We start from the raw sequence: 13,790 nt of genomic DNA, 5'->3' as shown, positions 1-13,790 counted from the left end.
AGAATTTCACTGGAGTGCTCTGTTGAGACTTACAACAAGTTTAAATTAGTGTGAGCCCTGGATGTGAGCAGAGTTCTTGTGGTATAGAGGGTTTCCAAGACAATTTGAAAATCTGAGAGCCTTTGGTATGCTCTCAGTAAATCTCAATACATTATTGTCTGTTTCCCTACAATAGTTGGTGCAGGCACAGTTTGTGCAAGTGAAAACAGAGCTTGCAATCCCCCCAAAAAGTCACTGAATAATCCTGAATACTTCATCAACATAAATTTATCAGTCTTCTCCCATGACTGTAAAGCAGAAATTCTCTTGGTTTGAGATCAGATACTGGATCATTTGTATTTCGGCTTAATGGGTTTGCAATTCATTACTTCAGAGCATAGTAAAAATGCAAAATGCAGGTTGCTTGCCCTATGCTTGTAATCTGTAATCAGCTGTCTTCCTTTCAAAGCATGTGACTGCATTCTTGCATTATTTTTAATTAAATTTGGCCTTTAGGAATTACCTAGAAAATATGGCATAAAGGCCATGAAATCAAGCTGAAATACAAGCAATGCCTCTTCCTTTCATAATTGGTGTTAGTTGTAACATCTCAAAATATAGAAGTATTTTTCTTCTTCGAAACTGAAAGTATTAAGCAGTAGGTACATTTTCATCTCAGCCCCTGCTTGAACCAATCTCACCTCCCAGCACAATGCTGAAAGTTCAAAGCTGTAAGAAACCCTACTTCTCTGATAATTCATACAGAATATCAATTCCAGCTAGCTGGGGGCAGCATTAATACTCACTGTATTCTCTTGGTGCTCAAAAATTATTCCCTGGCCTTTGACTTTTGAGAAGGAATCCCCATTGTTGCGCTTTTATGACTTGTGAAATGGCAAACAGATGTGTCGCATGAGATCAGCATTGCCTTGCAGGACACAGCAGCCAGTGCTGAGCAATCCTCCCTGCCCCAGCTGAGGGGCTGCCTCTGGGCATTTCCAGCCTTGTTATACAAAATTCACTTGCACAGGTATAACAGGAAGAAGGGAAGAGTTTGAATTGTGTGCAGCTGATGCTGTTACAGAGAGATTTCACAGATTTTGTAAACCTATAAAGAATTGAAGAGTTGCAACCCTCTGCTCTGACCTTTCCAGGTCAGAGAGGGGTGGCTGAGGCACCCATGAGGCCATGTCTCACATCTTCATCATGTACCCACCCTTGGGGCTGAGTGTCCCAGTGAAACACACACAGAGTGGGTTGGAGTGACCAGGATTGGTTGTTTGAGGCAGTGTGTAAGAGCAACGTAACACTGTGCAGGTGCTGAGCACCCTGTGTCTCAGCTTCCTATGGGTCTTGCTCCCTCAGGAGCAGTGCTGTGATGAACCCCGTGCTGACAGTCTGGGAGGCTGCTTGGACACCCTGCAGAAGCAGGGTCAGCTCAGCTGGCCTACAGAAGCAGCCCAGGCTCTCTCTGGAGGCCTGCTGGAGAGCAGGGAGATCCCATCAGCAGGACATCCTCATCTCAATGACATCACAAAATGTCACATGTAATTCAAATTGCTGCATTTGCACTTCTTCCGATACAAAAGGTGTCTTAATGCACTTTATGTGCACAGAGAGTTCTCTGCTGCACCCCTGCCTGTTCTGGGAGCTGCTGCTGTCCTGTAGCAGCTGCTGCTTCTGGCTGATGTGGAGCTGAGGCCAGGTGAGGCAGCATGAAGTGGTGTCATGAGCTACCTTCATTAACCCCTGCACTTCAGTTTTTCCTCTCTTTGAAATGCACTCGGCTTGGCAGAAGAGCTCCTTTGTAAAACCCTGTGAACATTTAAAATGAAAAGAAAAGAAAAGAAAAGAAGAGAAAAAGGAAAGAAAGAGCAAAAGGAATAATGAAAATAACATCAGGAGGGGAAAAAAAGCATTTTTCCTGCACTATTTCGTAGGCTTGATCCTGCAGAGGTATTTCATACCAGTGGAAGCAGCCTGGGGAGATGGGTGGAGGGTGGTACCTGCCTGTGCTGCTCTTCCCTATCCCTGCACAGGCCTTGTCCCTCTTTTGGAGCATGACTCCTCAAGGCTGGCTGGCAGGATATCTACAGTCATCCTAATCCCCTGGTTAGCCACAGCCCTCTGAGAATTACCCTTCAAAGTACCATGGTTCATCACTTTTTGTGAGCCCTTCACACCTCTGAAGCACAGTCCATCATCTAGAGAAACAACTGCTTACATGCAATTTGCAGTCATTGCCCTGCAATGTCTGCTGCCATTTCATACTTTTGCCTCCAAAGCCATGTAAGCCTTCCAGTAAAAAAGTCCTTCAGGCTTCTTGTAGTACTGAAATCTGCAGTGGAGAAGAGGACATGACCTGCCCAAAGAAACACCTTGTTGTTTAGGACAGGAAAATTGTGTTTATAAAATCACTGCAAGAATGACAGAGCCCCACAGGAGCAGAGACCCTCCAGGATTTGCGGAGTTCCCTGAGGGTTGCTGCCCACAGAGCAGATGGCACACAGGCTGCAATGCTGAGGGCTGCAGCCTGTGCAGGTGTGAAAGGTGGGCCATGGCACCACCTCCCAGTGCCTCACCTTGTCCCAGTCACACAGGAGTGTGTGACAGCACATCACAGGTGGCTGCAGGATCCATGACGGGCTTCCCAATAGCTCCTTCCAGAGCAGGAAGCTGTGCACTCAGATGTGTTTATGCTTGCAGCCAGCCCTCTCCATTATTTTCTAGGCCTTTCCTGCAAAATATGATTTGATCTAATTTAAAGTGGCTGGTAACCTTTTTCCAAAAAGAGGTTTGCTGCTGAGTGAGAAGAAAGTAGATGTACTTTTAGGGTGATGAAAAAAGAAGTACACATTTGTGTGCAACACAAATAAATGGTTTAGAGCACTTGAGGAATCACTGTCAAAGGTATTTAAAAAGCATTTTTAATATAAATTTTCAGAAGCACAGCTTAACAAAGTTCAGTGACAAGATTTTCTGCATTACATACTACATGGATGAAATATACAAAGTAAAATCAGGTAAGAAATGTTTAGAATCATTTACTGGGAGACATAGAAACGGTGAGGATGCAAAAGGGGAGACTGTTCTTCTGAGTCTTGAGATTCAGGATGGACCCCCTCATTTTCTAAACTACCAGCAGATATCTGTCAAGTTGAAATCCCCCATGAGTGCAAGGGTGGCACTTGTGAGATTTCTCCCAACCTCGTGTAGAATGAATCATCTGCCTGTTCATCCTGGCTAGGTGGTCTGTAACAGACTCCCACCAGGACATCCACTCTGCTGACATTCTCCTGGATCTTTACCCACTCAACCTGTCATCATCATGGGTTTCAATCTAATCTAAACAATCCCTCACAAACAGTGCTACCCCACTGCCTCTCCTGCTTCACTTGCCTCTTCTAAAGTACTTAAAGCTACCCAAAAAGAAAGTAAAATTGCATCCATTGCAAAAAATCCTCTATTTTCTCCTGGCAAATGTTATCTGTAAATTCTGCTGGGAATATTCTGTTGTGGGACTAAATATGCATCAAACTGGATTAAGCAACTCTTTTTCCTACATAATACCCATTCTGTGGATTCATAGAAGCATTCAGCCATCCCACTGATGACCCTGGCCCTTCTATCTTCAGGAAAAAAACCCCTATAACTTTCTGATGTATCAAAAACTATTGATTTTTGGGGGGAAACACAGAAAAGGGAGTGGGCACAAGAATGCCAGAGATGTTAACAGTATTATATTCTTCACATGCACAGCAGTTGCAGCTCTATGGCTCACCACCCTCTCCTCACTGTGTGTCCTCTGCAGGGATAGCTGCACTATTCATTACCATTCAAGGATGTGAAGAGCTTGAGCTGGGTCACAACAAAGGTCTGTCTAGCAAAACTGCCATGTTTCTAGCAAGGCTGTTGAACAATAAGGATGTGCAGGAGAAAAGCAGGACACAGAACAGGCCTTCCCTTACAGACTCCCCTGTTTCAGCCAGTAAATTGTACACTTTTAAGTCAACACTGCATTAGAGAACTTTGTTTTAGCTCTTTAGTTTATCTAGTCCCTTTCTGATACTTTAATATTTTTTGCTTTTTGCAAAATCCAGCAACTTTGAATCCCATCTGTTCTTTTTTTGTTGGGTGGCACAGTCCTTTCTTCTGTTTGTTTTACTGGCTGCCTAAACACATCCCTGCTTCCCAGACTGCAAGCTGTAGTGAATAGTATAGTGTCACGTTTTCGACTAGCATCACTGTCCTTAAAAATTATTTCAAGGAAGACTAAGAATGTTTTCTGCTTATTATTTTTTTGGTTCAATTCATCAAATGGGTGTGTTCATGTTTTTTGTTTTTGGGGTTTTTTTTTTTTTTTTTTTGGTGTAATTTGTTTTGACACTGAAAAATTGGGGCTGGACAGTAAATTACACATGAAGTAGACTGGACTGCTTTCTCAGAAAACAAGGAGAAGCTGTCAGTACTGCCTATTTATCTCCCAAATAAAACAGACCATTTCATCAATCTGGAATCAGCAAAGCATTTTGGATGTTTTGCAAGAGTCAAACAGGCTGACATTTGCCTGAAGCCATTAAAATATCTTGTTTCTCTGTGCTAAGGCTGATAGACATGCTGAGGTGGGAATTGCTGGAAGATGGTGTCAGATTCAGGGTTCACAAGACTTTAGAAGAAATATTGTGCAGCTAACATCCTTCAGTTGATCCAAGGCTGATTTACAGCATCAAACTTCCCCCTTTTCCTCCTTCCTATACGAATGTGCTGTGTGGTATGACAGCCATTATGGAGAAGATAGCAGCAACTCTATGACAGGGCGTAGAAGGAGGGGAGAGAAGGAAGAGAAGGGTATTTCCTTCTCCTCACTGGCCCTTGTGTATGTGAAAGCTAATTTTTGAAATAGATCCTTTCTGACAGAAATGGAGTACAATCAGAATATGGAATGTTGCACTTCTAGTAAGGACATGAGAGGAACTGGAGGTGTCTCCCTGGCTGTGCCATCTCCTTTTGGAGATGTTTTGTGTGTTCCTGTTGATGTGCATTCTGTAAGCACTACCAGAACTTTATGTTCTGGGACAAGTTTAAAAATTTACATCCAATTACAGACATATTTGAGGTCTGACCTCAACGAATTTAAAGCTTGACTGCAACATTATGCAAAAAGTGCAAAATACTGCTTTGGATCATGATTTATACTCCTGTTATTCACATGAGCTCTCAGGACCAATTTCTTTTTTTAATTGTCCTGAAAAAATTCAGACACTGTGGTGACAAATGTGGGATGGATGGACGAATTACGTGACATTACTTATAGCAAGGACAAGAATTAGTAAATTGTTTCTTAAACCCAAGATTACCATGTAACCTCAACATCTTCATAGATACAAAGACCATGAAAATTTCAACTGGCCTTCTCTTGGAATAAGGTCACAAAACCAAGGTATTAGACAGTACCAAGAATTACTTCATAATAACCACTATAGCCTTTTAAAACCACTTACTCATCCTTTTACTCTAAGGGCAAGAACAACAGCATGGCCCCGCTGCTTTTAATGTCTTTGGCAGAGCCCAGGTGAGACCAGCCGGATGCTGTGGCCCCTCTGCTGAGACAGGGGGTACAATGATGAGCACCTCCCTTGGCCTCGAGGATTCACCTGTCAGCTCTGCCCCTCTCTGGAGCAAAGGAAGCCAATGCTGACCGCTTGCAAAGGTCTAAGCAACTTGCTCTGATAGACATTGAAAGATTGCATTGTATTGCTCCCCTCTGAAATGTTTGTGCTGCTTTGGAAGAGTTAAACCGTTCTACAGGCATAATTTAACCAAACACTTCTAGTCTCAACAGCATGTGAAGATTTTTATTAGGAGAATTTTTGCCTGTTCAGTAAACACTACACCCTGGTTACTAAAAATGTCTATATAATTGTTTTGGGTGGTTCTGTTACTCAGGCAGGTTTCTGAAGTGTTAATTGTGATATTAGTGCTAAATGCACTGAGCTGTCTTTTGCATTTACTGGAATTGTGACTCACTGAGCTGACTAAATTGCTACATGTTTAACTTCAGAACAAGGCAGAGCTAATGTATTTCGAAGTGGTATTTGATAAGCAGATTATACCACTGCCTACAAAAATCCACACTAATAATTAGACAAATTAAGTATGAGAATTAATTGTGTCTCTCGCTGACATAAATAGCTCTCATACTCCTCTCTGCATTTTGCTTGGTCTATTCACCATGCAGAGTGTGAGTACCTTGAAGCAACCACAGCCTCAACATTGTGTACTGGACTTTGAGACTCGTATTTTGACATTTTATTATATCATCATAAAAACAGAACAAACACTCATATCTTCTATTGCAGCCATTTGCATGACAATTCACCTAAGCATGACATAAGATTCCTTGTTGCAAATCTTTATAAAATCATAAAACAGGAAAAAAAGTACTCCCCTTTTTCTCCCAAGTCAAATCAGATATGGGCAAAATTCATGTGGAACCCTATAAAGAACAATCATACTGCAGGCATTAAACCTTCCTTGTTATTAAAGGAAAAGTGTTTGGAAATCACAAAAGGACTTGAAGCATGAAACACCCTCCTGGATGATCCACATGGCCACTTGCAGGGCTTTGTGCAAGCTTTTGCGGCACTGTTGTGCTTTGCCTCTGAGCACGGGTAAAGTGAAGTCAGTATGACTTGTTGAAACTCAGTCTTCCCTGGCATTTGCAATGAAAGTGGGAGTATGAGAATGCTCGTTCTGGAGCAAGGGTGACAGAGGAGGTGCTGTTCTCCCCTCTTGCAGGCTCAGCTCTGCCTGGGGACTTGGAGCATTTTTTCCATCTGATAATCCCTTGTCCCAGCATCCTGGGGATCGGTAGAGGCAATATGTTAGGCATAAATACTCACCCCCTCCATGGTGCCCTTGGCAGGGCCTGGCTGCTACTGCATACACATACTGCTGAAACTCCAGACCCATCATTACAGTGGTGGTGTGGCACAGACAGCCCCAGGGCACCATGCCCTGCCCTTTTGACCCACTCAAAGTCCTTCTGAGCTCTGGTGCTTAGCTTATGGTCAAAGTGACCTGATTGTGCCACAGCTTGGCACTATCAGCACAGATAAAACAAACACACCTGCCTAAAATATTTACTTGTCCCTGGAACTTTGTTCTGGGACTAGCCAGTGTGACTGACAACATCTTTAATTGAAAAAATGGGGTCGCTTTACCCTTAGTTTTTAGCCTTGGGAAAGGGGAGCCTTAGGACCCCAGCTAGTTTATTTTATTTTAGTACTTTTCTACAAGCAGTTTCCTCATATTTAAATTTCTTGTAAGTACCCAGGGAGGCGAAAAACAAAGGCTGTTACTCAGCAGCTGAGTCACTGAGGGGAAGGTTAGCGGTGGTGTGAGGATGCCTTGCTGGGGCGGTGTGGCTGGGATTGGCACTGCAGCAGACACGGCTGGGACCCCCACAGCCCTGCCAGCCAGCCTGGGATTGCTGCAGGGATGCAGGAGGACTGAACTGGGCTCCTGAGAGGCATGACAGCTGGGACTCTGCTCTCACGGGGATGGCAGTGTCAAGGCTTAACCCACAGCAGGGAGACCCTGATGGGCTGTCCTGGGCACCCTTTCTCTACAGCTGGTTTTTGTGAATCACTTTCAGATGTGCCAGAGGGAAACTGAGGCACGGTGAAGACTGTGGTTAGCCACTGGTTATATTAAGCTGAATCAAACTCCTGAGCTTATTTTGTTTCTACATTTGTGGGCTGATAATGGCTCTTTCCTTGAAGTAGAAAAGAAAAAAGCTATAAGGTGTGCTCATGGCTGTGAATCCTGCACACACAAAATGTTTTGAAACACAAAAGCATATAGCTGATGTCTGAACACAAGGCTTTGCTTCTCCACACACATGAATGCTTTTGGGTGACTGAGGTGGGAGAGTGAGGGACAAGGGTTTTCAGATGCAGCTCTCACCTACAAAAGAGCTGGGCAGCATGCAGGTGCGTTTGAACAACTTTTTAAAAACACAATGAGCAGGTTTGCAAAACCAGAGATTTCAAACAGTATTCTTTGTCTATACTCCACCTAACTAAATTGTATTTAGTTAAAAACAACCCAAACATAAGTTAGCAACTTAACAGGTGTTCGTAAAACATTCCCTAAAAAGAAGCATATTTAGCAGAAAGAGAAGTGGAAGTTACCCTGACTGCTTAGGACTTGCAGTCCATAGGGGCATTTTTGCTTTCAGCTTTTCTAAAAACAACTCTACATTTGTATCCTAAACTGGAATACTACTTATACTGCAGGCTGTGCATCTATTAACTTACTTTCTTCAATACTAATAAGGTGTGCAAACATATGTTCTCAGCATAACCTTTTACCAGAGTTAAAAAATAATACACACACACATGCACAGAGATCAGGTTTTCAGATTATGTGAACTGCTTTAAGAAAATCAGACATGTTTTCTTCAGACTGTTAAAGTGCTTTCACAAGTGGGGATGAAATGAAAGAGCAAAGGCCAGTCAAAGCTTGTGCAGTTACAGAGTAAGGGTAAGGCAACAGAAGCGTCTGGGTATTCTTGCCTTTTGGTGCTTTTCTTGTTCGGCATTGGTGTGATACAGCTGTTACCTGAGCTGAAGCGCCAGTGATTGAAGAATTTTAATAGCCTGATGAGGACCAAGTGTGGTGCTGGATGGATTTTGGCCTCCAGAGAAGCATACTGGAGTTCACAGGTCTTTTGGGGCAGATTTTGCTGTAAGGTATATGTAGAAATGACAACTCTCGACTTCATCTGGTTTTGCCCACCAACATGATATGGTGGAGCTGTGTCTTGAGTATTGCTTGTTCAGGGCCCCGCCAAGGGGCTGCTGTTCCTCCCTGATCCCACTCTGGGGCTTGGGGAAAGCAGGTATGCCACAGTGACACCTGAAGAAGAAAGGAAAGCTGGGTCCAGACCATAGCACTGCCAGCCAGGGCCAGTTCAGAACTCAAATGTTGCACTTCTCTTATTGAAAGATGGCACTAGTCAGCACTTGGCATACTCCTAGATGTTGTACCTCTGCTTCTGGTAGTGTAACTCACCTCTCTGAGATTTGTGATGTTGGTTTTTAAAATGTGACTTTTTAACTTGGATCACTTCACCAAAACCAAATCAGGGAGCAACTGCACAAGTTAGGGTAAAATTAATACTGTAAGAGAGTCAAGAAGCTGGTGGCAGTAGTCCGGTAATATGGCACAGCTGGAGCCAGATCTGCAGACTGTGTCCTCACTGACCCCTTCCATGCTTTGCCCTCCCCTCTGTGCATGAGGACAGCAATCCTTACCCACCAGCACAAGGGGCCCTGGGACATGAAGAGGCAGAATCAGTAAAAGTCCTGATGTTACCGTTCACTGATACAACCTTTGGCCTCCAGCACCTATTTGCAGAGTGAGTGTTACATGCCTCTGTTTACTGAGGGCTGGCCAACACTAAGAAATGACTCTCTGCTGAACTGTGATTCAGTCTCAGCAGATGACAAACACAACCACCCCTGCTTAGGTGAAACGAGTAGTAAATTAACTTGAATCTCTAGGCCATTTCCTAACACAGTACAATTTCAAAACTCTAGCTTAGAAAATGTTGCTGAGAACTGCTGCTACTGTTGGACCTTTATCTATTGGCAGGTCCAGACATGTCATTACTAACTAGTTTCAGTGAAAGTATCCCCTTAAATGTAAAGCTATCTCCACAACCTGCCAGTTACTGGCTCACACTCAGCTAGCAAACCCTAAAGTCACAATGGCAAATGCTTATCTTTGCATCACTGCTATGCTTGAAGCTACCAGCCAAACTGTTTCAGCACAGAGACAGAAACAGCAATTCCTCAACATTCTCTGTGTGGTGGTCTAACCTCTTCTGCCTGCCTGTGGATCATCCTCACACTAGACCCAGTACTCAGTGAACTTACCTCGAGTTGCTGTTGTGACTGAATTGACTACAAAACATCCAAGACTTTGGTCATACAGGTCAGTCAGGAATTCTAACAGAAATACACAAATCAGTAAGGGTGATCATATGAATCCAGCAATCAAAGGAACTAGCTCAGTCTTACTCTGAAGACTGAAACCAGACTGAGAGGGATCAAGATTTTTCCAGGGTCATAAATTTACTTTCCCCTCATAAATCCCACGCTACTTAAAATACAACTAAGGAATATCTACTTTAGCCTTATCCTGTTTAAACCAAATCTGACCTGGTCTCCCAGAAGTCTTATCGAAGTCAAATAGTCCAGTGCACAAACTGTTTCACAGGCTTTCCTGGCACCTCAGGGGACAGTCATCATGCACTCAACTTCTCACTGATGCATTAAAGAAAATTCAATCATATCTAAAAATGTTTTCCACCCAAGGAAAACTCTAATCAAAAAATGACACAGGCTGGGTGGGTTTTAAAAAATATGCATGTGCACTGTAGTAAAGAGTAGATGAACAAGAATAAGGGATAGTGAATTAAATTTATTTCCTTTTCCTCAGATTTGTGCTACAATCTCACTGATACTACCAAGTGAAGATTCACAGGGGGACTTAATTTTCTTTTGCTATATTTGGAAATATATTAAACAGGCAAAAATATTAGACACAGGTATTGTTGGCGTCCAAAAGTGAAAGGTCAGAGCATTTCATGTAGATAGCATTTCTTCACCTCCACACCTGCCATGCAATAGCTCAGCAAATCTTTTCTGCTTCCAACCCCTCTCACAAGATTATCCCAACAATGTAACAAAAGTTGTAAATATAATTATCCCATTTACTTTTTGTTTTCTCGTCATAGAGAATAAACCTCAGATTGCAATAAGCAGGCTTACTGCTGCTTGGAAATAAATGCTGGTGAACTGGTTGCAGATACAGACAGAAAAGAAAGAGCACCACAAGGGAGTTTGATGAAGACACAGGTATCTCATTTAGGCAGTTTAAGCCGAAGTAACACTCACCTGAGAAGCCCATCTTTCAAAACTGCTACAATTCAGGCCATGAACTTACAACAGAAACACACCTGAAATGAAATAGGCATTAAAAAATAATTCGTCATCTGCATCTTACCATCTGGTACAAAAGGCATGTACAAGAAAACTTCTGCAGGAAGCTATGACACTAGTAATTTCAATTATCAACTTTTTTTTCTTTTAATAGATTCTAACTACACGAATAAAACAGTCAAGCCAGTTTTTGGTTACTATTGTAGATGCTGATTCTTGCATTTATTTCAGTACTCCCATCTTTACCCCTATTTTAATTTAATTTATATCAAATCAGACTGCTGATATTCTGCTAATTTGCCTCTTACAAAACTCAATTCTTCATACTATGAGTGATCCAGTCTTTGGTTCAGTTATAACAGGCTGATGTGCCCTTTCAAACAGAAATGGCCTCTGTATTTCCTTTGGTGAAAAAAACCCCCAAACTCCAAATCTGCTTCTTTGGCCATCACTAAATTACTTCTAAAACAGGCAGCTTAAAGGCTGAAGCACTTTCTCCCAAGTGATTACAGTAGATTAAGTGACAACTCAGGTTTGCAAAATAGCATTTAAAACTCTCTGTGGTGATAACTCTCACTGCACTCACAGAGAGAACTTCGTTCCTGCACTGTATTTCAACATACAGTCTCTCACTATTTTTCCAGCTGTAGTTTTCTAACTATTCAGTTATTTTCTAACTATTCATGTTTGTCATATGTCAATTCCAATGCCATCCAGGTACTTTCAGGTATACTGCCAAAGCTCTTTGTATGCTAAATCAGAAAGCAGCCCATCACACATCTTGGGTATTTAATTACAGAAAAAGATCAAGGGAGCCAGTAATATGTTACTTGTGAAAAAACCTGTTATTTCTGGCTGACAGAGAAACTAATGAAAGAAGCAGAAAAATAACACATCTATACAGAGAGCAAAGTTCCATTTATGACTGAGACATAGCTACTTAACACACCTGGATACCTGAAGTAAACCAATTCCTTATTTGCTGTACATTTCCTCCTTCAAGCAGATGCACCAGATGATACTCTAGAGCAGCTTAGGAACACAGGAAAATGACATGCATTTTAATTCATCAGGGACACCAGACCTGAGTCAAATCCTTAAGTACCCTTTCAGTGGCTAGAAGCATCTAAGACATTCTGTTACACTTGGGAATAATGACCTCCCAAAGGAGAGTCACCCAAGATCAATAGCAGGGTTTCAAAGATCTAAGCACCATGAAGATAGGGGTTCTTGACCCCAGGCATCCTTACGCATAACCTACCATCAACCAAAGGATCTGGCAGCTCATCAGCATTGGAACCACCACAGGAAGGCCATCCTTACATTCAACATTTCAGGTTTAACAGCAACAGCTGTCAGAAAGTTCACCCAGAATCCTGTGGAACATAGTAGCACACAGCCATAACATTTGGGGCTAGGCAAGCATTTCAGAGATTGAAGATTATGAAATGATGACCTAGGTGTTCTCATTTATTCATGTGTTTACATGGCCCTTTCTGTTTCCTAACCTGAAGAGTCATCACCATCTAGTAACATTGTTATAACAGAGTAAGAATTTTCCCAGAACTTGTGTTTATGCATGAGTTAAAAAGACCTCAGTCAAACAAGCAAATGTTAAAGGAGGATCAGTGACATATGAAGCAATTATGTTTCTTTCTTGGAAAATGTACCAGTGTTTGTACTGAAGTCTGAATAGTGTCCTTGTCCACATACTTTGCCAATACCTGCTCTTTTCAAACAATCTTCCCCTCCTTTGTTTTGTGAGGCCCAACAGAATCAGAGCTCAGGACATACACTATTAAAAGAACAAAGCACTGGACAACTTGGCAGACTTGAGGAGAGGCTCATACTCCACTTAAGTGTAATTTACATGATGCAGTTCATGATCTTACAAGAAAAAAGAAGGATTTTTCATTCCATATTTTCCTGTACAGATGTACCAAGATCAAATATTTCAACAAGTGTTTGCAAGTACAACCTTTGTACAGAAAAAATCAGATTGAGATCACCATAATCATAAACCAACAATATCAGTACTAGTACCAGTCCTAAACCACTCTAGCCAAGAAAGTATCAAAACCAGACATTTCCTCAAACACTCAGCTACAGGGCATTCTCAGGTTAAAAAAAAAAAAAAAAAAGCCAACACTTTTATGCTGAAGTGCAGTTACAGATGTTGCTTTAATACAAAAGTAGAAATACGTAATTTGGGTGCTTTAAAGCAGTTCCATGGCGAAGTCCCAAAGCATGCTTGTGCTCCCTTACTGGAGGTACACACAGCGGCTGGAGTATTAACTTATCATGTTGACTATCAGCTGACTGGTGGAATACAAATTATCCATTTCTGATATAAGCAATTTTTATGGATCATCCAGAATTGAAGATGTCTTTCTCCACTGCAACATGTGCTGTGTACTGTATCCTTTTCCTTCCCATCAGAAAGGATAAACCAGGTATATTTACCACCTGTATTTGGTTGCTGACACTGAGTAACTGACGAGGTCTGCTGGTGAAGATGTGGACAGAACATAGGACAGCTTAGTCAGTGTACTGGCTCTATCATGACAGATCCACTGGAAGTAAGTCGGACATTCATTGCTAATACCTTTCTCCCTTTAAAGCACATTGTTGTTTGCTGGCATTTTTGTCAGGTCATCAAGTAGTTACCTCTACCCCAGTTGCTCATGCAATTTCTCTCAAAAAAGCTTGTATATCCAAATAAGGACATAGGCAAGCTTACACATAGGACAATATCAGTAAGAACTTATATTAAACTTTGCACTTGATTCTCTACAAGGT

The sequence above is a fragment of the Haemorhous mexicanus genome, chromosome Z (assembly GCF_027477595.1).
Source record: "Haemorhous mexicanus isolate bHaeMex1 chromosome Z, bHaeMex1.pri, whole genome shotgun sequence".
NCBI classification, from domain to species: Eukaryota; Metazoa; Chordata; class Aves; order Passeriformes; family Fringillidae; genus Haemorhous; species Haemorhous mexicanus.
The sequence above is the reverse complement of the archived record's forward strand: the minus strand, read 5'-3'. Positions refer to the sequence as shown.